Source organism: Tyto alba, unplaced genomic scaffold, assembly GCF_018691265.1.
Source record: "Tyto alba isolate M040663 unplaced genomic scaffold, T.alba_DEE_v4.0 Super-Scaffold_38, whole genome shotgun sequence".
Classification (NCBI taxonomy): Eukaryota; Metazoa; Chordata; class Aves; order Strigiformes; family Tytonidae; genus Tyto; species Tyto alba.
In genome coordinates this window covers 24,480,251-24,504,036 of record NW_024881313.1, presented here as the reverse complement: position 1 = coordinate 24,504,036, position 23,786 = coordinate 24,480,251, and positions in this window count along the sequence as shown.

Sequence of the window (23,786 nt, the reverse complement as noted above, 5' to 3'; positions counted from 1 at the left end):
GGAAGGGACAGTCACAAACACTCTAAAATGGGCTTTGTCACCAAGGAAAGTGTGTGTGAGCCTCAGACTTCGTGCCATGCTCTTATCTGCTCAGTACAAATGCCATGACTGTGATAAGGGTAATGATTAATATGAGCACAGTGATGCCTGCACGTCTGTGGCCATGAAAGCGGGTAGACTTTGGCAGCAGCTTCCTAGAGATTTTGATTATATGGCAAACTAACAAGCTAGAGAAGGAAAGTGAGCAGACCTTGATTTGGAGTGGTTTTGCTTAGTGTGGTTTCCCATCCTAAGAGAAGTGTCTAACAGGGACAAGATCCTGAGCACTCTGGATGTTCATCTTTCTCCAATGGCTGTATAGAGAAAGTTTAGACCAACTGCTTTGAAATTGGATGGAGTCAGAGAAAATTAACCCAAACATTGATAAAATGCTAATTTTCTTCCTTTCTTCTGAGGTGGCAATTCCCTTTTTCTTCTGAGGTTGGCTTAAGGACAGAAGGAGGCTTTGAAAACACTTTCCACCTTGTATAATCCTTGACATGGGAGGAGAGCACTTTCTTGTTAGGTCGCAGCAGTCAAACAGCAAATAATTGCCCTCACCACACTTTCCGCTGTCCTCCTTCTCTCACAGTGTCAGCCCAGTGCAGATCTTTGACACACAAAGATGGTTTGGACTCCAAAAGGCAATGAGAATGTGAGAAGAGGAGCAATATTGCTGTGAGCTCGGTGGTGTGAGCTGGGGCTCAAAGGGTAGTCCCCAGTGAGCAATTTTGCCCTTCGTGACCCATGTCAAATGGGAGTGCTATCATTACACTACACTTTCATCTGGTACCTTCAAACTGGCATAAAAACACACTATAAAACTAATAGGATTCTGTGGTAATTGTTCTGCTACAATAAACATGCCTGACATGAAACGTACTTAACTTTCTGGCTTCTCTGGTGCCCATTTCTTGAAGCGGATCATAACAGGGTGAGAGAGAGAAAGAACAGGAAATAACTCCGGAAAGAAAATTATTAGGATAATCTGGGTGACCAATGATTATGGGATTTGATATCACAGTGAAATTAACATTTTAAAGATTGGCCAAGCAGAAAAAGAAGCTCTCAAATCTTTCCAAAATAAGCAAGCATTTCAGTGCACATCTCCCTCTGCAGTTGGATGACAGTGCAGAACATGTTCATTACTGGTCCTGTTTGTAGGCTGTCTGCGGTTTGCATGCTGGTCCCCACATCTCAAGTACTTCCCCACCACATTTTTCTTCTTTGACTCACAGTCAGCAGCACCCTTTCCACTAACTGCCCTGAGATGTGCAGTAGGATTTTGGTGACTCTCCTGCAGACAGGATTGAGCGTGCCAGTTTTGGAAGAGGGCAATCAACTCCAGGCTTTCCAAAGATGTCCATGTAGGGTTATTGTGTTGGCTGTGAATTCACTATTTTTTCTGGTTTTGCAAAGGAGCATTCCCTGGCTGTCTGTCACCATTTAAACAGCATTGACATCTGGTTGAGATGACCAAGGAGCAGTGGAAGGCACCCAGGTACAAGGAGTAGCTGACTGGTATGAAGCAATGTGGTGAGGCAAGAGTGGGAGACCTGCCAAAAGAAAAATACCCATGTGCCCATAGGCTGAAAACCAACATAGTCCATTCAAAGTGGAGCTACTCCTGGTCAGGAAGGTTTGTTAACTGAAAAGCAGGCCCTAGAAGAAGAGGTTTTGTTTTAAGGCACCTTGTACACACTGTCTTCAGATTATCCAGTCTACTGGCTAGATTGGCTGACTGGCTGTCAGGATTTCCTTGGCCTTTGCATAGGGTCACTAAGTTTGGCCTGAACCTACTGATTTTCCTCTCTTTAGAGTATATTTTTAGAAGTCAGAAACGTGCCTGTTTTTCTCTGCATTTTAAATCCAAAAGACTCAGATGATTTGCCTCAAACATTCCAAAATAAAAAATAAATCTCCTATGGCTTCACATTACATATGAAGTGTTTCAGGCCTAATATATATTTGGGGTTTTGTTTGGTGGCAAAGTTAGAAAGTGTTTCAGTTCAAATTTAGAATATAGCATTCCCTATAACCTCGACCCCAAAATCCACAAAAAATTTAGTTCTTTATGGACTCTATCCACAGTGTAAGCTAAATACCTGGATGTTGGCTAAGTACTACTTTAGGTGGCAAAGTCCAAAATTTAGACTCTCAAAGCCCTCACCATCACATAAGTATCCAAGAGTAAAGTGTTCTGCATGCATAAGTATAAATTTTCTGGGTGTGCATTTCTGTGCATCCCGGTTTCTGCTTCTGAAATTGTGCTCTTCATACATAGCAAAGGATCTAACTTAGCACTGAACCAGCCTCTGGATGCCATGTTTCCCTCACCTGCCATCCAAGTACCTTAACTGCCATTCTCTGGAGTCAAATACTGTCTTGTCTATTTAGTCTAAATCAGGTATCCATAAGAGAGATCTACTCAGGAAAATTTCCTGAACATTTTCCCAGAAAACATCTGAAATGGGTTCAAGTCCCTTCAAGTTGGTTTGGGGTTTGATCCGAGGCATTTGGCACAGTTGATGAGTGCTGACACAACTGGACAACCAGCACTGAGGAGGCAGGGAAGAAATGGGAGGTAATGGTGGGGAGAAAGAGGTTAAAGCAATACTCTTTGTTATAACATTTCTGTTTGTTCTCACCAGCCTTTCTGAATCACTGTGCCATATTCTGAGACATTTTACATTACGGACATTGTATTTTAGTGAGGAAGAAATAACCTGGCTTCACCTGAAGGAGGATCTTTGATCTGGAGGAGAGGAAGCGAAAACAGGGATTCCTTTGTACTCCAGTAAAAGAGGTGTTCAAGCTCAGTGAGGGATCCAAGAAAAATAAATTAATGTAGACATGTCTGTTATTTTGCCTACATCTATATATTTCCTGTACTACCAAAATAGTAAAATTAATTTAATTTCATAGTTTTTAGAGTTTCCTTGGATCTCTTTAACCCTCCTTACCTGTGTTTGTTCAACAAAGCAGCAGCTTCTGAATTCAGATTGTCCATTATTCTGGTGCTCACCAAAGGGGATGTTTAAGCTACTATCTTTACTGACGAAGAGGAGAGTAAAGCCAAAATGTGGATGCATAGCTTTAGAAAAGCAATTCCTACCAGGCTGAACATCAGCTATATGCACTGGCTCTCATGCTTCCCCTGCTCACCAGTTATCAGCATTGCCTCCTCTCTGGCACATTTCCAAGCTGGAGGAAGTCTAGTGCTAGTTTACAGAATTGGGACTATTGTACACAGCTGCCTAAAGTCTCCAGGTCTCATACTGATTCCCACAGAGAATAAGACACCAATTCAAAGCCAGAGGCAAAAAGGCTAGTGCTAGAATTGTAATAATATTAACTGAACTCCTCTCAGAATCAAAAAGTAATCTATTAGGGTATATTCCTGCCAAGTTTTTAGTATTCATATAACTCAGACATAGTCTCTAACAGCAAATAGAATAATCGTATCCAGAACACAAGCTTGGCTTCCATTTCCAACTGACATTCAATAAAGGTCAAGTCCTGCTTCCCCTGAAATCAATCTGAAAATCCTAATTAACTTTAATAGAGAGCAGAATGGGCCCCAAAGAGTTAACAGTAGTAGGATGTAAAACTGAAACAAAGCAAACTCTTAATCAAAAAATTATGGCTTATAGCTAAAAGCAACCTCTCTGGGGTTGTACTGTTCAAAATAGGAGCAGAATCTTAGCCTCTAACATTCATTGATACGATTTCATATGCAAAATTTGTCATCTTTTCAATGCCAGAGACAACACATTCCAGTATGCATAACATTTTAGTTACTTATTTTCTATGAGTTACAGGGCATAATGCTTTTCACTGTTTAGAAATAACTCAGCTCTGAGTCACCACTGAAAAACCCTGTTCTAAATTGGGTTTCCCCAATGAACCTGGACAGTCTCACTTAATTTGAAAAGTCCAAAGAAACCACAAAACCTGCTTTACAGCCCATAGTTTGTGTCTACTGTCCCATGGCTACCTCGCATGGCATGGGAGGAAAGAGCAGATGTCGTGGTTTAGGCCTGGTTGGCAGCCAACCACAATGCAGCAGCTCTCTCTCCCTTCCCCTCTGGCAATGAGAAGGGACAGAGAGCCAGGCTTGGGGTTCAAGATAGGACTGGGATGGGGGAAAATTTCCCCTTTATGATCACGAGCAAGAGGCAGACTCATTAGGGGAAGAAAAAAAGAACATACATTTATTACAGACACTAACAACACATAACAGAGTAGGACAGTGAGAAGCACTGCCACATCTTGAGAACACCTTCCCCCCACCCCTCCCTTCTTCCCGGGCTCAGCTCTGCTCCCGATATCTCTACCTCTTCCCCCAGTGGCACAGGGGCAGGGAATGGAGGGTGCAGTCAGCGCTGCCACTTTCTTCATCTTCGGTGAGGGGAGTGTCCGGAACTTGTTCCTCCTGCTCCATCGTGGTCCCCCTCTCACAGGAGACAGTGCTCCACAAACTTTCTCCGACATGAGTTCCTCCCGTGGGCCGCAGCGTTCCCCACACTGCTCCGTCATGGGTCACTAACTTCCTCCAACTGGATTCCCTCCCATGGCTGCAGCCCTTCCCGAGCTGCTCCGGCGTGGGACTCCCCCGCATCCTGCAATCCTCCCAGCGCTGAATTACTGCAGCGGGGCTGCCTTTTCCCATGAGACCCCGGCCTTCTTTGGGCACAGAACCTTGATCAGGCGAGCAGGAGCCACAGGCCATAAATCAATGTCTGCTCCACCGTAGATCTTCATGGGTGGCGGGGGGGGGGGCCGCCCTGCCGTCTCACCACAGAATACAGGGGGGTCTCTGCTCTGGCACACCTCCCCCCTCCTTTCTTCCTCCATTCCTCCACTGACCTTGGTGTTCATACAGCTGCAGCAACTCCTCCTCACAAGTCTGACTGCCCGTCACCACGTCCCTTCTTAAATACGTATCGCAGAGGCGCAGCCGATTAGCTCAATTTCCCAAACAGAAGTGGAGCTGACGTGGAGCTGGGGGAGCTTCGAGAAGCTTCTCACAGGGGGACGCCCCGATAGCCCCCTCCCCTGACACCAAAAAACTTCACCACTCACTCAACCCAGGACAGCAGATCAAGACAATGAAAGGATGGGGGTACCCCAGGAATCCCTGGTCTGGCGGAGGCAACTGCACTGCAAAGGGGCTGAAACAGAACCATGGCTCTCAAACCCATCACTGTCATTCCCACCTCCCACTAAGCAGCAGTGCATTTCCAGACTGAAACTCTTGTCACTGATTTCAAGGCAGTCAGACTCCCACTGAGTTTCAAAAAGCTCTTACTTCATCTCCCACTGTGCCTATGCTCAGCACCGCAATGCAACACATTATCAAGCAAGAACTGACAATAAGTTGGGAAGGTTTGTGGTGCTAGGTTGTGTTTCCTGGATGCTGCATAGCCTAAAGGACCACCACACAGGACTTATGCTAATAAAGGTATGCACAGTTTGCTTTATTGTGTTTCTTATTCTAAGGGATACATGCAGCAAAGGTTTGGCCACAGACTACGTGTTCTTTTAATGGAGAATATTTCTGCTGATACAAGCAGTTTTCTTCATCAGCTTGTTAATGCTGTAATTTTTGTGCCCATTATTCTGAAAATCCATGGCTTCAGATTTCACACCTTCACCTGCATTATCGAGGCTCAGAAGCAAGGGAGTAATTCAACTTGCATTTGAGTTGGCACATCTGGGGGGACAGCTGTGCTCTGTTTCTTCCTCTTGAACCTTGATGCTGAAGCAGACGATACAACTCCTGAGGGCCCCAGTCCTGAACCACTACCTTTGCAGGCAGAGGGACTGGAAAACATTGCTAGGAAAGCTTTGTACTAGTTCTGCCTTCTGTGAGTCTTGAGGATGCTGGGCAGGTTGAGGCTGCGCTTGCTAAGGCATAACTGAGACCATGTGGAAGGTTCCTTGTGACACATGCTCTGTGAAAGCTCCTGCAAAGCCTTCCTGACATAGCCCTTTCCCCTGCCCATCATTTTACTTTAACTATCCTGAAGTAAAAAGTTCTTCTTAGTGCTCCAAACTTGGAACTACCAGTCAGACTGAGAACAGTAAATCCTTAATGTATTACTTTTCAATGGGAAAAGAACAGCAAATACAGTATTTGAGAGGGAGCTAGGAGGGAAGAAAAGAAAGACATCCCTACTAATTTGCACCAAGGTGAACCCAATTCACTTTGACAGGTTCCTGAACTCAGAAGTTTGTATAGCATAACTGTAAATAATATTCTAATAGAATGATTAAAGGAGACATATCAGGTCATGTCTGTCCAACCTGAAATTTTTATTTTAAATAAACATTGTCTAAAATTTCAAGGATATTTACAAATATCATTTGACAACTGAGTAGGCCATAGGGTTACTGGCAAGTAAAAGTGAAGGTATTTGCACTTGCTTTTAAGAACTAGAGATACATGATTGGACTCTCTGTTTGGGCAGTGATTTACCATTGAACCACTGCTTCCTTTAGCACTTCACAAACATTGTTTGTGGTTGAGAAGATTTTCTTGCACAACAATCATTTAGTTCTTCAGAGGTTTTTTTCAGACTGGCAAGCCCTTTGAAGGGAATTTTAAAGTTCTGGAACTTTTCAATTAATAATTCATACTTTCCCTTAATAAAATACATATTCAATGCTGTAGTTAAAAAAGATCTTTTATTGTGAGAACATTGCAAAGCTTTAATAATTTTCAGCAGATCAAATAAACCTTCATGAATTTAAGACTGCAGCTCTGACAATGCCAGCTTGTACTGTCTCAAGTCCTAGCTTAGAGTGAATTAAAACTTCTGAAAATTATGTTCTACTGAGCACTAGCAGCAAGTTTTTGTACCACTACACTGTGGAGCATAACTAAAAGCATCTAGCAAATTTGTACTACATCAATTTCTATTCTTCCTTTAACTACCCTTACAGTAAAAGGGTTTTTCTTCTGTAAGTGGCCTCTTGTGCTGTCACTGGGCACCACTGGAAATAGCCTGGCTACATCATCTTATTTCCTCCCATCAGGTATTAATATGCATGAGTAAGATCACCCTGAGCCTTCACTTCTCCACGCTGAACAGTCCCAGCTCTCTCAGCCTCTCCTCACATGTCAGTTGGTCCAGTCCCTTAACCATCTTCCTGGCCCTTCTCTGGACTCTCTTCAGTATGTCCATATCTGTCTTGTACTGGAGAAACCAGAACTGGACATAGTACTCCTTATGTCTCACCAGGGCTCAGAAGAGGGGAAGGATAAAATCCCCTGACCTGCTATTGATGCATGTCCTAATGCAGCCCATAACACCATTAGTCACCTTTGCCACAAGAGCAGTTTGGTGGTTCATGCTGAACTGGGTGTCCACCAGAACTCCCAGGGCCTCTTCTGCAGAGCTGCTTTCAAGCTGATTTGCCATCATCACGCTCTGGTATGTAGGGTTATTCCTTCCCAGATAAAAATAATAGAATCATAGAATTGTTTAGGTTGGAAAAGACCTTTAAGATCGAGTCCAACCATTAACCTAACACTGCCAAGCCCACCATCAAACCATGTCCTAAGTGCCACATCTACACATCTTTTAAGTACCTCCAGGAGTGATGAATCCACCACTTCCCTGGGCAGCCTGTTCCAATGTTTGACAACCTTTTCAGTGAAGAAATTTTTCCTAATATCCAATCTAAACCTTCCCTGGTACAGCTTGAGGCCATTTCCACTTGTCCTATTGCTTGATACTTGGGAGAAGAGACCAACACTCACCTCACTACAACCTCCTTTCAGGTAGTTGTAGAGAGCAGTAAGGTCTCCCCTGAGCCTCCTTTTCTCCAGACTAAACAACCCCAGTTCTCTCAGATGCTTCTCACAGGGCTTGTTCTCTAGACACTTTACCAGCTTCACTGCCCTTGTTTGGACAGACTCCAACACTGCAATCTCTTTCTTCTAGTGAGGGGTGAACACAGTATTCAAGGTGCAGCCTCACCAGTGCCAAGTACAGGGGGACGATCACTTCCTTAGTCCTGCTGGCCACAGTAGTTCTGATACAAGCCAGGATGCTATTGGCCTTCTTGTCCACCTAGACACACTGCCAGCTCATATTCATCCAGATGTCAATCAATGCCCCCAGGTCCTTTTCCACCGGGCAGCTTTCCAAGCCTGTAGCATTGCATGGGGTTGTTGTGACCCAAGTGCAGGACCGGGCACTTGGCCTTGTTGAACTTCATACAAATGGCCACAGCCCATAGACCTAGGCTTCCCAGATCCCTCTGTAGAGCCTTCCTACCCTCAAGCACATCAACAATCCCACCCAGCTTGGTGTCATCTGCAAACTTACTGAGGGTGCACTCAACCTCTTGTCCAGCTCATTGATGAAGATATTAAACAGAACTGGCTTCAGTACTGAGCCCTGGGGAACACCACTTGTGACCAGCCAGGATTCAACTCTATTCAGCACTACTCTTTGGGCCTGTCCATCCATCCATTTTTTTACACAGCGAAGAGTATGCCAGTCCAAGACATGGGCAGTCAGTTTCTCCAGGAGAATGCTGTAGGAAACGGTGTCAAAGGCTTTAGTAAAGTCCAAGTAGACAACATACACAGTCTTTCCCTTATCCACGAAACAGGTCACCTTGTCATAGAAGGAGATCAGGCTAGTTAAGCAGGACCTGCCTTTCATAAACCCGTTCTGACTGGGCCTGATCACCTGGTTGTCCTGTACATGCCGTGTGATGGCATTCAAGATGATTTGCTCCATAACCTTCCCCAACACTGAGGTCAAACTGACAGGCCTATAGCTCCCTAGATCCCCCCTTCAAGCCCTTCTTGTAGGTGGGTGTCACATTTGTTAACCTCCAGCCAACTGGGACTTCCCCAGTTAGCCAGCTCTTCTGATAAATGATTGAACGTGGCTCAGTGAGCACTTCTGCCAGCTCCCTCAGCACCCTAGGGTGGATCCCATCCCTCCCCATAGACCTGTGTGTGTCTAAGTTGTGTAGCAGTTTGCTAACCATTTCCCCTTGGGTTATGGGGGTTTCATTCTGCTCCCTGTCCCTGTCTTCTAGTGCAGAGGGCTGAGTATCCAGAGAACAACTGGTCTTACTGTTAAAGACTGAGGTAAAGGAGGCATTAAGTACCTCAGCCTTTGTCACTATGTTTTCCCCAGCATCTGATAAAGGGTAGAGATTCCTCTTAGTCCTCCTTTTGTTGCTAATACATTTATAGAAACATTTTTTATTGTCTTTTAGGGCAGTAGCTATATTAAGTTCTAGTTGGGCTTTGGCCCTTCTAATTTTCTCCCTGCATAACCTCACAACATCATTGTAGTCCTCCTTAGTTGCCCGTCCCTTCTTCCAAAGGTCATAAACTGGCTTTCTGTTGTTCCTGTTTTGAATCTCTTCTTTCCAGGTTGACCAGCCTGTTGTCAAAGATGTTTTGCCCTGCTTGGTCATGTGGATCTCATCTCTTCCTAGCAGTCCTCAATTCTCAGAGTCCCATGGCTGTAAAATCCAAATCCCTGCTGCCAACACCATCTGTTCAACCAGGTGTTGACCTGCAGGATCTGTCTACTTCTCAAGCCCTTCTCCCTTCCTGGCAGGATTAAGGAGTAACCCACTTGGTCCCTGGGCCCTTGGCCCTCACCCCAGAGTCATGTAGTCACTCTTGTTACACTTCACGTAACCATTTAGGCCAAAATAAAAAGGTGAAACAAATGACTCAGTTTTCTGAAGCTGTTCATATTTCAAGGGAGGTAGAGACAGAGAGACGGGAAGATGGATTTCATTTCCTTTCCTGTACTCAAAGACTTGACATTTGCAGAATCTTCTATTAGGTTTGCAAATCTTCTCTTCTTGTAGCCCTCAAGGAAAAGGGAAAAAGAAATGTGAATCCACAATTTAAACAGAAAACATTCCCTGCCATTAGCATTTCTTTGATGATCCTTTGGTTTATTGTTGTGCATTAACTTCTGTATAATCACATAATTGCTACAACATTCATATAAATAATGCATTTGGAAGAGAAAGTAAACAGTGTGTCACATTCTATTCTCCGGCGAATTCAGTGGGACCCTCTGGCTTGACTTTAGTGCTAAAGCTGCTTTTTTGCCTCGGGGTAGTTAACGCCTGTTGACGAAATTGAAGTAAACAGGGAAAATAAAAGCGCTTTCATTTTATCATGAGATAAATTTTATGGGTCAGCCCCAAACTTCTCAATTAATTTACTCCATGACAAAACTAATGTGTCTTGTCCTCACTGTATGGTACCTCAGGGGAGCTGATGTATATTAGCTATCACTAGCAGAAAAGACAAACATAATTTTTATCCCCTCTCCCTAGATCCTCTTGGGTTTTCCTTTTTATGAAAGTTTCTGGTAAAAGCTTCTATAAAGACACAGAACAGAGTTGCTCATGTCTGCCATCTGGGTTTTTTGCACTACATTAAAATATTTCTTAAGTACAATCCTCTCTTCTCTCTCTCTTTCAAACACTTAGAGTTTGAAAGAGCCAAACCCTTCAGTATTTGACACAGTTTCAGCTCCAAGATCTACAGCCAGTTTTGAAAACTGCAGCTTCTAATGAGCTAATTTTACAGTTAAAAAAAGGTTGTGTCACTTTGAAAGAGACAGATGCAGCTAGAATGAGGAGAACTAAATTATGCACTGAAAGCACTGGGATTTTGCCCACATATTTGGGCCTGAATCTCACCAGGTTTTTATAAATGGGAATTTCAAAGACTTATTTTACAGGTTTGGTGTGTTCAGAGAGTGGATCTGTTTTGGTTAGTTTTAGGGCATAAATCCACAGAGACACACAGGAAGGAGGGTGTATCAGAAGAGGGCAAAATTACATGTCCACGGATATCCGAGATCCTTATTTTGTTGAATAGGCTTATAACCCTGCTAGTATATTAGACACAGAGGTAGGATCCAAGGATCTTCATGCCAGCTCCCCAATGAATACAAAAGCAAGGAAACGTAAAGTTAGCACTGATAGGTTTCAGTTCTATCCTCACCCAAATATTCACTGTCTGGTGACAAACTGAGTAACTTTTTAATGATAAATTAAACAAGGCTTCCCAAAGGGGAAGGATACTGCTGTAACCAGATAAAGCAGCAAGCAACTCAGACGTCAGGAGGACCCTGAGAAAGAGAAGTGTTTACCATGAGGAGTGCTGGGGAAGGAGAGCCAACATGCAGCTAGATCTAGGATGCCAGATGCAGGGGTCTGGATTTTCTGTACACCTCTCCTGCACCAGAGAGAGGAGAGCAGTGAAGCAGTTTTATGGCTCATTCTAGCATCCTCCCCAGCCAGAGCTATTCAGAAGGGCAGAGTTGGTGGCAACAAAGAAAAGGCAGCTCCTGCATCTCTATGCTTCATCCCAATTCCTCAGCTCCCTCATTTTACACATCTCAATCTCTGCCTTTACCAGATTAATCACTTCACTCAGTTTCCAGCATGTCAGGATACACTGAGGTCCCTGGGCAGCAGCACCAGATCTATCCCTGGTGAATCTGGGATACTCAGAGGAGCTGCCTGGGTATAGGTGACAGGAGTTCTTTGGTCCTCAGGCAATTCTATGGGCCCTGAGCATAGTAAAACATCTTTCTGCTTGTGGTCCAACCCCGACCATGCTCCCACATCTCATATTATACTGGGATGTAATTTCTTGAGCAACATCCTGCGCATTTCAGAGCAAAAGGATGAATTCCCACTCTGAATGCAAAACATAGCCCAGTTTGTTTGTCCCTGGTCCTAAGCGCTTTCCTACTGCAATGAGATCAGGATCAGCGTGTATCAATATCTAAGACTTCCTATTGTCTAAGCCTGTCTTTCTGTCAGGTCCAGCAGCAGCTCCAGCTGTTACTGCCCACAGAGAGCCAGAGTTTCTATATTTCTCATGAGGTCTGCCCTAGACAAGATTAGAAATGACTAATGGCAAAATGTTAGCAGATACCTGGGCTCCCCTCTGCATTGCTGCTTCCACCACTACGATCAGTGGGAGGGTAAGAAACACCTAACATGACTGCCTTGTGTATAATTAGATTGGGAAGGCATATGTGTAAATGGAGTGCCTCAAATTTCCAAAGCTTCTTCAGTTTTTTACTTATCTTTGTTGTCCAACTCATGGTATCACTAGCCTTTCTGTTTTTGTGAAAGCACTGTCATGTCTGTCATCAACTTTGGGTGATAAGATCAGATTTTGAACTTGGATGCAAACCATACGGTAATTCCCTGCTCTATAAAGAAAAGAAAGACAATAAAAAGCCCTCAGTACTGGTTTTGTTTCCTCTGAGCCTCATTAGGCACTTAGCCAGCAACTGGTCAGGTACAAAGGGGCAAGGACTCAGAAACGGGCCTCGCAGAGGTCCTGCCTTCCATCTGTGAGGGGTAAGTGTGAACCGTAAGCTAAATTCATTTAGTTCCTTTTACATAATTGTCAGCTTCACTCAAAGTGGTTTCTTGTCCTTGGTTGCAAGGGAAGACAGTCAATTGTTGTTCTATTCACTTCATCACATAAACCCATCTGACAGGCATGACAGCAACTGCTTGCTAATTATGGAGCAAAATTTGCAGTCCAAGGTTTGTTGTGCCAACGGTCCCTAGAACAATCCTGGGATTGTTTTATGAGAAGATTGGGCAGTCAGGGTTGAGCACTTTTGCTTCAATTATCCCCATGTGCTGTCACGACTTGGAGCTGCTCTAGTGGAATGAAGAGAAGAAAATGAGCTCTGCTCCAACCCTGGGAGCAGTTGCTGAACCCTGAAGAGTTTGGTTGGTTGTATCTTTGTTAGCTGCTACTACAGATATTATTGCCTGGTAGTGGCACTGAAACTGAGGGTCCATTAGCATTTCTGTGCTATGTCCAGGGATTTATAGCTCCACTGCAAAGACTTACTCTGGAGTGAAACTCAGCATGTGGTCTCAGCTACACCTAGCTCTCTAACTTTATTATCCACTACTTTGGGTGACCTAATAAAGTTCAGATATTGCTGGCATTGGATGCAGTTGGTTTGCTGATTTTATCATGAAGATGAATTGCTTTAGGGGTGAGGGGTGACTAACAGAAAAGTTCGTCTCACTGGTGTGGAGTTAAAAAAATATCAAGGAATTAATTGCTTAATGTAGGAATCTGAATAATGTGCGGTCACCTGGTCATAAATCAGAATTGTCCTTTCCCAGAATATTCCAAAAGAAAACTAATTCCTACTGAAGTTACTAGGCCACACATTCACAGCTTCTTACATGACCTGTGTTTGCAAAGCACCTTCATAAGCCCCCGCTGGTTACGTTGCTCAAGAATTTCCTCTTTGTGACCTGAGTACACCTGTGTGGCTGTCATTTCCAACAGAGCTTCAGTGATAAATTGGAAAAATAAAACTTGGAGAGGGGGCTATGTTTGGTTCTTGCAGCCAGTAAGTTATTCCAGAATGTGTCATCCCTTTGCAAACACCAAGAATCAAGGCCTCTCCATGGACTTTGGCAGCTGCACAACCCCCATGTCTGGCTACCCCCAGAGACATCTTGGCTGAGCCCTGTCCCACCATCACTCCTCCTCCCACATCTACTTCTCCTGTTCTTCCTTCACCCTCTGCGGCGCTTACCAGTTCATGGCAGGACCAGTTTATCTCACTAGTCCAGCAGAAAACTAATCGATCCTTCTGCTAACTTAATTTTCTAGCAGATGGCACAGTGCACCATCTCACCAGTCTGTCAAACAAGCCAGAGCTAGAGGGCTCTCACAATTAGGAGTAACACTGTAAGCACAACTTTTGTTTGCAGCAAAATATTAGATCAATCCTCTGAAACTTTTAACCACATCCTCTTGTCTCTACAGATTTACAGCGTGGATTTGGACTTCAGGGAAGAAGGATTTATGCCACAGGTCCACTAAAAGTTTACCTAGAGCCCTTCAGATCACTGGAGCATAACTCTATAATAGCAACAAATACCCCTCTCTGCCATAACCTGTGAAGACTCCTGAAGCAGCTATTCCTCTCTTTCATGGATGTAAATCGTGTGACATGGTCCATCTTAACTACAGGTAGGCAGGATTTCCTTCCCTGTTCCACCGAGTTTATTGCTATTCCCAATGGAAAGGTTTTGGGAAGATGAGAACAACTCTAGAAAACCTAAGGTTTCACCAAATCCTAATTTCGTAGCAGGAGTTCTCTTTCTACCCATCCCCAGACCCCCATACTCACAGATATGACCTTTTCAGAAACATCTTCCAAAGGTCTCTGGTATTAACAGAAGACAGGTGGGAGAACAGAGGAAAAAGAAATAAAGCATTAGGTGTCCAGCTTTACCAGGTGTACCAGGCCAATTTGATACACTGCAGGGCAAGTCCAAGTCAATCTAGCACTGAAAAGCAGCAGAAAAGACCAATGAAAATTCTTCACAAAATGTCCTTGCAACAGTTCTGCCCCTTGTAATAGCCACAGGAGTAAAAAGACGTGTCTCATGTTTTAGTTATATTCCTTTAGCACCTCATAATATTTCTAGCTGTCCTCAAAAGAAGAATGAAGGATTATTCCTCTGCTTTCCAGAAAAGGATTTAAAAAGCCAGACAGAGATAGCGCAATTCATGGGAAGCCCAGTTCCTACGGTGAGCTGCAGTGTACATGTTAATCCAGTTAAATCAGAGGCTAAGATTTCTCCATAGCTGTACTGGAAGCATGCCCTTCAGCGCTGCAATGAACCAGAGATGTGGGTCTAGTCCAGCAAAACTTGCCCAGCTCCGGCTAGGAGCTTCAGAGTTTTTCCATTTCGGTTAATTTGTGCTAGGCCTGGATTTCAGCTACCAGAAAGTTCATGGGACTTTGCAGGATCTCTCAGACAGGTCTTCTGAGGAACACAAGTCTGCCATCACCCTAGAGGGACCTTCACTGCCACTGGAAGGGTCAGCCCAGACCTTTCTCTCTCTCCTCCTCACTCTTCTGGGTATTCCCCTCACCTCTGCTATTTGTACAGCTCTGTTTTGAATGAGTGGAGAACCAGTCAGTCTGAGGAACATCCTTTTGCTGCATTCAAATCAGTTCACTGCAAGACACAGATGCTGAGGCACCACAGACCAACCATTCAGTCTGGAGGACAGAGAGCTCTGACTTCCATTCAGATTAAAACAACGAGAGAACTGCAGGCCAGGTACTTACATGAAGTTAAAAGTAAGCAGTTAATTGCTCTTTAATCTGGACATCAGAAATATGATGAAAGACAGTAGCTAGAATTTGTTTCAAATTCAGGTTGAGACTAGGGTTAGGTTCACTGTGGTGATATAATATTCTATAATATGCAACTCATCTCTCCCAGTTAACCAGCTGTACTTTGTATGAAGTAGTTGAATATTTGGGGAATTCCTAATACTTTCTGGCCCATGAATGCTTAACCAGGAAGAGTTATGGGACCATCTCTGAAAATCCTGTGGTTAGAGCACCTCTGAGGATCGCAACTCAAACCTCTACTCCAGGTGAGGTAGGAGAGGAGCTCCAACTTGGTCTACACTCCCAGTGGGAGCACTAATATGCTACCAGACAGCAGGAAGGAAGAAGTGTGGTCTCCATGTTTTAATATGATCATGTGTGTTTCAAGCAACTCCAGAGACAAGATGGGCAGAGAAATACATGGTGCACAGATCTACCAGGCTTGGACATGAGTCTGACCAGCCTGTTGCCTGTGATATGAGGGCTTATCTGTGTGGACCTTCTCTACCAGTAAAACCATAAACATTGACAAGTTTAGGAAGCAATGGATCGCTTCTCTGAAAGCACCAGCATGTGCAGGTCGTAAGGATGTAACTGGCACTTTGTATACTGAAATCCCCCCACAGGAATCTGGCCAAAAGTATCTTTGGTGGCTTTTGTTTTTAAACACACAAACACAGAGAGAGTACAGCTGAGTATTTCAACAGCGTACCTACAGCGGATGTGGACTGTGTGGGCTGGGGGGTCTTTCAGCAAAAGCCTGGATTCCTTTCTGAAAGGCACACTCCAGTTCAGCCAGAGGTTATAGGCTTCATACAGAAATTCCTCAGCTACGATCTGTGTTTTAATGCAGCAGGTCAAACCACCCTCATAATAGTACCTCTTGTCTTGTATAGATTATATGACATTTAAGAGGGGAAAGGGGGCACTTGAAGCTAAATCTCAGGATACTCCAACGTCTGATGGTGTACAGGTCTGGCAAATGGATTTAGACACTCTTAACAAGAATACTTCAGTTTTCAGACAGCCTCTAACTGTTTCACTGCTGGTGTGAAGTAACTTCAGGGCTAGCTTTCCCCAAAAGCTGGCCCAAATAGGGTTTTTCCCCATACAAGTTAAAACAACTTTTAACCTAGTCTAATCACACCCTGAGGTGCAGACCAAGATAAACAGTGGTATAAAAGGAACACATCATCCCAGAAGACCACTGGGATATTTCCCCACAGGGTTTCCCAAAAAAATAGCTGAGTTACTGAGGTAACACAGCCCTCTCCCTATGTAGGAGACAGCTCTGCGGTGGGATGATAAGGCAAATGTGGTGACATGAGACAGCTGGATCATGAATCCTTCCTTAGCTCTAGGAGAAAGGTGTCCTCACCAGCCTACCAATATGGAACTTCCCCCTCAAATGTTGATGCGGAGGGAGAATTTGAAGCAGATGAGGGGGAAGTACTTTGTGGTTTTGCCAGGGGATCTCTGAGAGATCACGAGGGTGGGCTGGAGCATAGAGGACCATGCATGAAAAGGGTACAAAGTAATGGAGGTGCAAGAGCAGGGACTGATTTCAGGATAGGAAATGGGGCTGAAAGACAGCATAGGGCAAAGCAGTAGATAACCTTATGGGTGCAGATATGAAGTTTGCTTTGCTCCATCTGCAGCTGACATCTGCACGACCATCCAGGAAAGTGACTACTGTTTCTGAAGACAGCTAAGCTACCTTTGCATTAGCAAGCTCACATACAGCTTGTGCAATAAACTGAGGAAATCCAGAGCACAGCATGAAATGCTGAATTCCGCTGCCATCCTGGGGAAATGCTCCTGCAGTTAGTTTGTCCCTGTTGTGCAAGCTGACAAGTTCAAACCCAGGTGCATCAGCAGTGCACACACAAGCGTGGTTTGCAATGTAGACAAAACTTAAGAAGACAGTAGTAGTTAGAGGAGAGTGAAAGAGCACTTTGGAAAACAGCAGCATGAGACCATCCCTTTCTTTGTGTACAGTTGGAGCCATCGAGGCCACAGAGCTGGAGATTACAGTAATTAAGGCATGAAATGAAGCCCTGGGCAGAAGCTGGGTTGATAGCATGTCATAAGGCTCTTTTTCTGAGTTGTTTGAACAGCTTACAGTTTTCCTATAGTTATTGCTTATTCAAAGCTGATTGTGGAATTATTTCCATGAGTAATTCTTGGCCACTGTATCCCTTGCAAGCAGTTCACTGCAGTCAGCTGATAGCTGAAATTCAAGACTGGTCAGTCCCTTTTGCCTCTTCATATAGGTCACTTGTTATTCTGCAGAGAAGAAATGCTTTACAGCCAGTCACGTGCAAGGGCTGCCATCAGCTGCATCTCCTTGTTCACCAGAGACCAGCGCTCAGGGGCCGGGACAGTGGGAGAAGCCTGTTGCTGTTTCCTGGCTGCACAAGTGCCAGAACAGCATTTGAAAATGTGGGATGGGGTTTTCTTGGGTGTCTTTAGTATCTTCTCCAAGCTCACTCTTTGGATGAGTTGTCCTGCCAGTCAATGTGCTTTGAGCAGCAAGGAGAAAGACAAGCACCAGAGGAGCCTTTATGCAGGAGGGACGAGGGCACGGGATGCCAGCAGGACCTTGAGTCATGGCAGAGCCCAGTGTCCCTGAGCTGGCTCTGGGAACATGGGGCAGGCTCATATGAGAGTTCAAACTGGAGTGAAAGTTAACCACACTGTCGAAGTAAAGCTCTGTCAGCTGCCCTTGCTCAGAAGAGTGAACAGACCCATGCACGTGAGAGCTGCAGCATTAATCAAAGATAACAGAGCATTGATGTGAGACAGAGTAAACTAAGATCAGTGCACCCAGACAGCAGACACTGCTTTCAGGCTCCTTTCACAAAATGTTGTTCTGTTTTAAATAATGCTTCAAACACCCCTAAGTTGTTAATTACAGCCTGCATACTGTACAAGGAGAGAAATGTAAGACCTGTGAGTTTCAGAACAAGGACACCAGGAAGAAGAATAAATTGACTCAGTGTGGAAAAGTGTCACTATTAGGTGATATAAATAGTATGGATTTTTTCCCAGCAGCTTTTCCAGCTTCTGTGCCCTGAAACCCTGAAATTGACCCAAAAGCTCTTTCATTTTAATGAACTACAAGACTTAAAATTATAATTTTATTGCATTTCCTACCCTGGTGGGGTTAACTAGAGCCTGGAAAGTACACACTGCCTATTAGGGATTATTTGGAAAGCATTTGGAAGTTGCATACGCTCCTTGGACTTTTATCGTTAATAGTTCCTTTTGTAGCCATTCAGAGGAAAAACACGTTTTCTTAAGCAAATATAAAACTATTTCAATAAATATACCATCCATGACAGCTCCACTAGTGCTCTGAGGATTTCCAAAGCCTTCTCTTCCCCCTGCCTTCCCACAAGTCCTTCAAAACTTTATATACAATGTTATGCAGGCTTTTGGTAGCTTCCTGGGAAGAGAGACCAAGACCCGTTGCATAAAAACATGGTAGAGACTAGCAGGCACTTAGGGAGACTGAACATCTAGTTTGTCCTGTTATTCTGTCCCACCTGCCCTTTCTTGCACTGCATCTACAGCCCATTCCTCTCCTTGTACTTGGCACTGGGCTCCACGTACCACGCTTGCACTCTGCTCCAAGGGTGCCAAGTGACCCACTGTCACTGACTGGCAGCCTCTGCCGGTTGAATTCAGCTCCTGTTGAGAGCTGCCTTGCCAAAACCTTTTCCACACTATGATGGAAACCAAGTTAGAAATAACTCAGGAGTTGGCAAGATTTCTCAGAGCTTTCATTTCTTGAAATGCTTTGCTGCCAAGCTGTTATTCACATCTTCTTGGGGATCTGTGAGATGATTTTTTTTTAATGCTTTTCCCTCTGGGGGAGAGAAGGTGAGAGATATAAAGTCTAACACTTGTAATATCTCTGTATTCCAACACGAGAGTAGCAAGCTAAGAAGTATGGTGCTTAGGAGGTGGAGCTGTTGTCCATCATGTCATGTTCATGTACCTGGGATGCACCTAACACTTCTGGCAAGATTGTGTTCAGTGGTCCACTTCTCTGTGGCTCCTGTCTCTGGCACTTCAGATCACAAGATAGGAACAAGGTTGCATTTCACATGTTTTTCACCCAAGGTGCAGCTTTTCTATAGGTAAACATGAGACAAGGGCCGCAGGTCTTCAGTCTAGTGTCCACACTGGCCAGGGAGGTTTTACAACAGCCACATCTCCTTTACTCTCTGTATGGATGTACTAGGAAGCAAATTGTGCAGCACAGGGTTATGAAAGATCATTGTTAGTGGCAGGGAGAGCTAACACCCATCATGGGCCTTGCTCAGCAGAACAAAACTCAGCCAAATTGGTTTCTATTAAATGTTTAATAGTAAAGAATCGGTGCACAAGAAGACGGCCTGTTTTACCCAAAATCAAGATCAGAAATCGATCCATGATTACATGGCCAAAGCCAACACTTTCTAAAAAATATGAAGCGATCCTTTTCCTTGAGGTCAGAGAGTGCTGGAGCAGAACCAGAGAATAGCTTCCAGAAATGCTTCTTTATCTGGGGGAAGCACCACCACAGACAGGAATCAAGCTGCCATCGATCCTTTCATTGTCACTGCTGGCCTGGGTGGACAGAGATAGACTGCTACAGATAGAAAACAAAGCAGAGAGTTGGAAAGCTATGTTAAAAATATGTATATAAAAATCTCTGCCACTGATTGTTTATCCATTAATCCCTGGCCAAAAGCATTTTCATCCAGAGGCAGTCAGATGAAAAAGTCATATGAAACTTGTTCTCACAGCAAGTTAAAAAATAAGTGTGTGTGTGTGTGTGTGTGTGTGTGTGTGTGTGTGTGTATGTATATGTGTGCGTATAGGAGCACAAAAAAACCTGAAAAGACAAAGACATCTATGCCAATGTTCTAGTTCAAAAGGAAGAAAACTAAAACAGTCCCACATACAACACATCTCCTTCCAGCACTTTGTAGCACAGGCAGCAAAACAATATCTGCAAGAGAATCCCAGCACGGAGACCAGAATTAAGAGCACTGCTCAGATCTGCCCTTCTGGGCACTGGGTTTGGAGATCTAGTCTTCACAATCTACAGCTACGTGTGGGCAGTGGAAAAATACTGCTGAACAACTAATTACCAAAAGCATTGGGTAACAAAATCCCAATTTAAATATTTGCAGGAGGTAGACAGAAAGGTGCCAGCCTAAAGCTTGTAATTACTTTTATTTCTGGCAAGAATCAGATATACTTCTAATAATAACTATGAGTACAAAGTATTAGTTAGAAAAGCAGGGGATACTTATTCCCAGCTGCAGGGGAGACCAGATTAGGCAGGAAATGTCCTGATGTGGGTGCACTAAGGTGGAGGGTGATGACTGCAGGGATAAGACTTGTGCAATGCAGTGGCACTGCTGAGGCAGCCCTGCCCACAATCCCGGGTCAGGGAATTCTTCTGGGCACCTCTTTGCTCCTGGGGGCAGCAAGGCTGGCTGAAAACTCTTCCCAAGCACGTTGACTGCCTTCTTCCCCCTGACCTGAGCCTGCAAAGCTCGTGATACTGATGAAGAGAGAGATGCTATCATCCATGATGGACGATGGGGCCAGTCTGCAGCTCCAGCAGCGCTGCCTGACTCCGTAGCTGGTGCCCCACAGGGTGGGTGACAGTCCTTTTGCCCTGGCCCCCCTTTTCCCTCTCCCCAGGGAGCTCTGATCTGGGCAGTGTGCTTAGCTGCCATGGCTCTTCCCACCTCACCCTTCACACAGCCCTGACTCCTGGATGGAAGCTTTTCTAAGCATAATCTTAAAGAGACTGGGTGGACTCTGGTTGTGGCAGGCACTCACACCCCAGCCTGGACATCACCGAGCAGGGCAGAGGCTGTGTCCCCACAGCTGGCACCTCTGCTCAGAGGCAACCCCGTGTTGGTGGGCTGTCCCTCTGGGTATGGTCTTTTCCAGGCACATTCAGTGCCTCCAGCCTCTCTGGCCACCCCATCCATTGTTCAGTTGCTCTCCCAGTGATACCAATGACATTTTTTGAGTCATTCGCTTTTCTCCACCGCAACATTCTGCTGTCAGCTAGTTAACATGGTAATTATACAAGGAGCACACATCAAAGCGAAGCTGTCTTGGTACAGCAGTTTCCATATGCTGCTTAGCCTGCGTGTCCCAGAATCCTCTGATTTTTCCCCCCAGTCCCTTTTATTTCTGCAGCGTCCAACACAGCCACTTTGTTTGTGTTCAGCGCGCTAGCACATGCCATAGACAACACAGCTTACTGCCATGCTCATGATCGGCAGATTCCTATTTGATTGCTGAGGCATTAAATATGTACACTTACGGTGGCGTATAAAATCTGTGACCACATTAGCCACACTGTCAAGTTTAGGAAAATCCAAACTGAGTTATGGTGGGGAAACAAGTTACCACATCAGTTGAAGAAAGAGACTGAATTAATTGGAAACCTCATAGGTTTAGATTTGGTTTCCAAGGCCTTCCCAGCCCACGTCTCTATCTGTATTATGCATTTTTTCATTCGGGTTCTCTATCCCTGCTCCTGCCTGCATCATGCCTCTGCAAGACACAAAAATGGGTCACTGGTGCATTTCAGGAGTTTGACCACCATGTTGCCTTTCTTGAGCCAGGTCTGGAGCTCATACTTCAACCCACCCAAAACAGCACTTCTTTGACTTCATCGGAACAAAGTACTCAGTAATTACCTGCAGACCCATATACAGAGACAGCCAAACCAAGACATTTCATTGTCCTCCCATATTCCTTGTATCAAGATTGGGATTTTCCTTTCCTTGTTCAGTTGGATGTATTTTGTGCCTACCAAAGACCCACCTTTACAACTCCAGCTTACACACATGTTACAAGAAGGTGAGACACTGCACTGATGTTTTTCCATATCCAGCTTCTCAGGCAGAGATAGACTTGTACCACTCTACTGTGTGATATAAAGGGGTTCATATCCCACAGAAGGGAGGAAAAAAAGAAGCTGCTCTGGGCCCTCCACAGCTGCCCCTGGCTCCTCACCCCACAACTGGAAAAAGACGTTCCAGCTCTCCAAATCTCTCTGCAATTGGGTCTCCTGGACATGCAGCAGATTCGGCCACCAGACAGGAGCCAGCCTGCAGCCCGCTTCAGGAACAGGGTGACCCAAGCACCAGCTCCCAGGAGATGAACACCTCCCTGGCCACAGCACCGCAACCTTTCCCTACTAGCTGGACCTTCCTGGTCAGCAGAAAATGGCCCAAACACAGGGGGGGAAAACGAGAGTGCATCGGCCTTTCACAAGTGCAGGATGAAGCACAGGTGTGGGAACACAAGCCAGGAGCTCAGAGCCCCGTGCACGGGATTTGGCTGCTCTGCACAGCTGAAACCTTGCCACTGAGTTGGGTTGTCCTGAGCTTCCCTTGGAAGTGGCTGCATTAACTTTGGAAAGTTTCTCAGAGCCTAAGAAACATATGAATCTCCCTTTTTTGCTGGACATGGAGATTGTCCCTTTGTAAATGCTTGTCCCATCTGAAAAAATAGCTATTGGCCACTGTGACACTGTCTAATCTCAAGTAGGTGATGAAGGAAGTCAGATGCAGAGGGTTGCCTAAAGACATAGTGAGGTTTTGAGCCTTGATTAGGTTCAAGATCTTTAAATGAGACTTTTTTTAAGTCTTATCTGCACTTGTGTTATGGAAAGGCAGCTGGACCTCAATCACCCACAGCTGCAGAAGTTTCTGGTCTCCATAAATTCTGCAGGAGAAAGTGCTCTCACAGTTGTTGCAACCATCTCCATATTTTTCTTCCAGGCCTAACAATCACATACATATTTAATAAAAGATGAATTTAAAGAAATGGAAACTTGTTAGGTGGAAGACCATATGGTGTTTCAAGCTAGCTTTGTACAATTGCTAGTCACAAAAAAGGAAACTCTGACCCAGGATAGCAACCTGGAAAAGAACTAAGAGGTACTTTTCTTAGGTCTTTTAGGTGTAGGGAACTGACTTAAGTCATATGTCCAGCATACAGCTCCTCTGTTTAGGTGTGTATATATAAAGTACCTCCTTTTTCACCACTTTGCAGCTATTAGTCAAAATCAGTTTTAATGTGCTCTTGCAGGGCCTGAAACAGTGGCTCTCCTTTGGTGGAAAGGATCTTAGGTGTGGTCAAAGGAAGTCCATGCAGCATTCCTTGTAAGCATCGCTTTTCACAACCATTTCAAATCTGTGTTTCAGATCAGCTCTGGGAAATTAGAGCAGGTAATCCTGACAAAAGGCAGTGAGCTCAGGTCCCGCTTCCCAAAGCTCTGTGAACACTTCCAGAAGTCTGCACAACTTGAAGACAGTCCCAGACTTCATTGTGGAAAGCCCAACAAGTGTCTTGGTTTATCCCCAGACCTAGATATAGCCCCATTCATCAGAATCCAACATACTTGAATTTCATCCTTACATCCCCTTGCTGTTCTTCAAACACAAAGCATCTTTTACCATGATACATGACCGCACAGTTTACAACCATCTTTGGTATTTGTGTTGGCCTGCA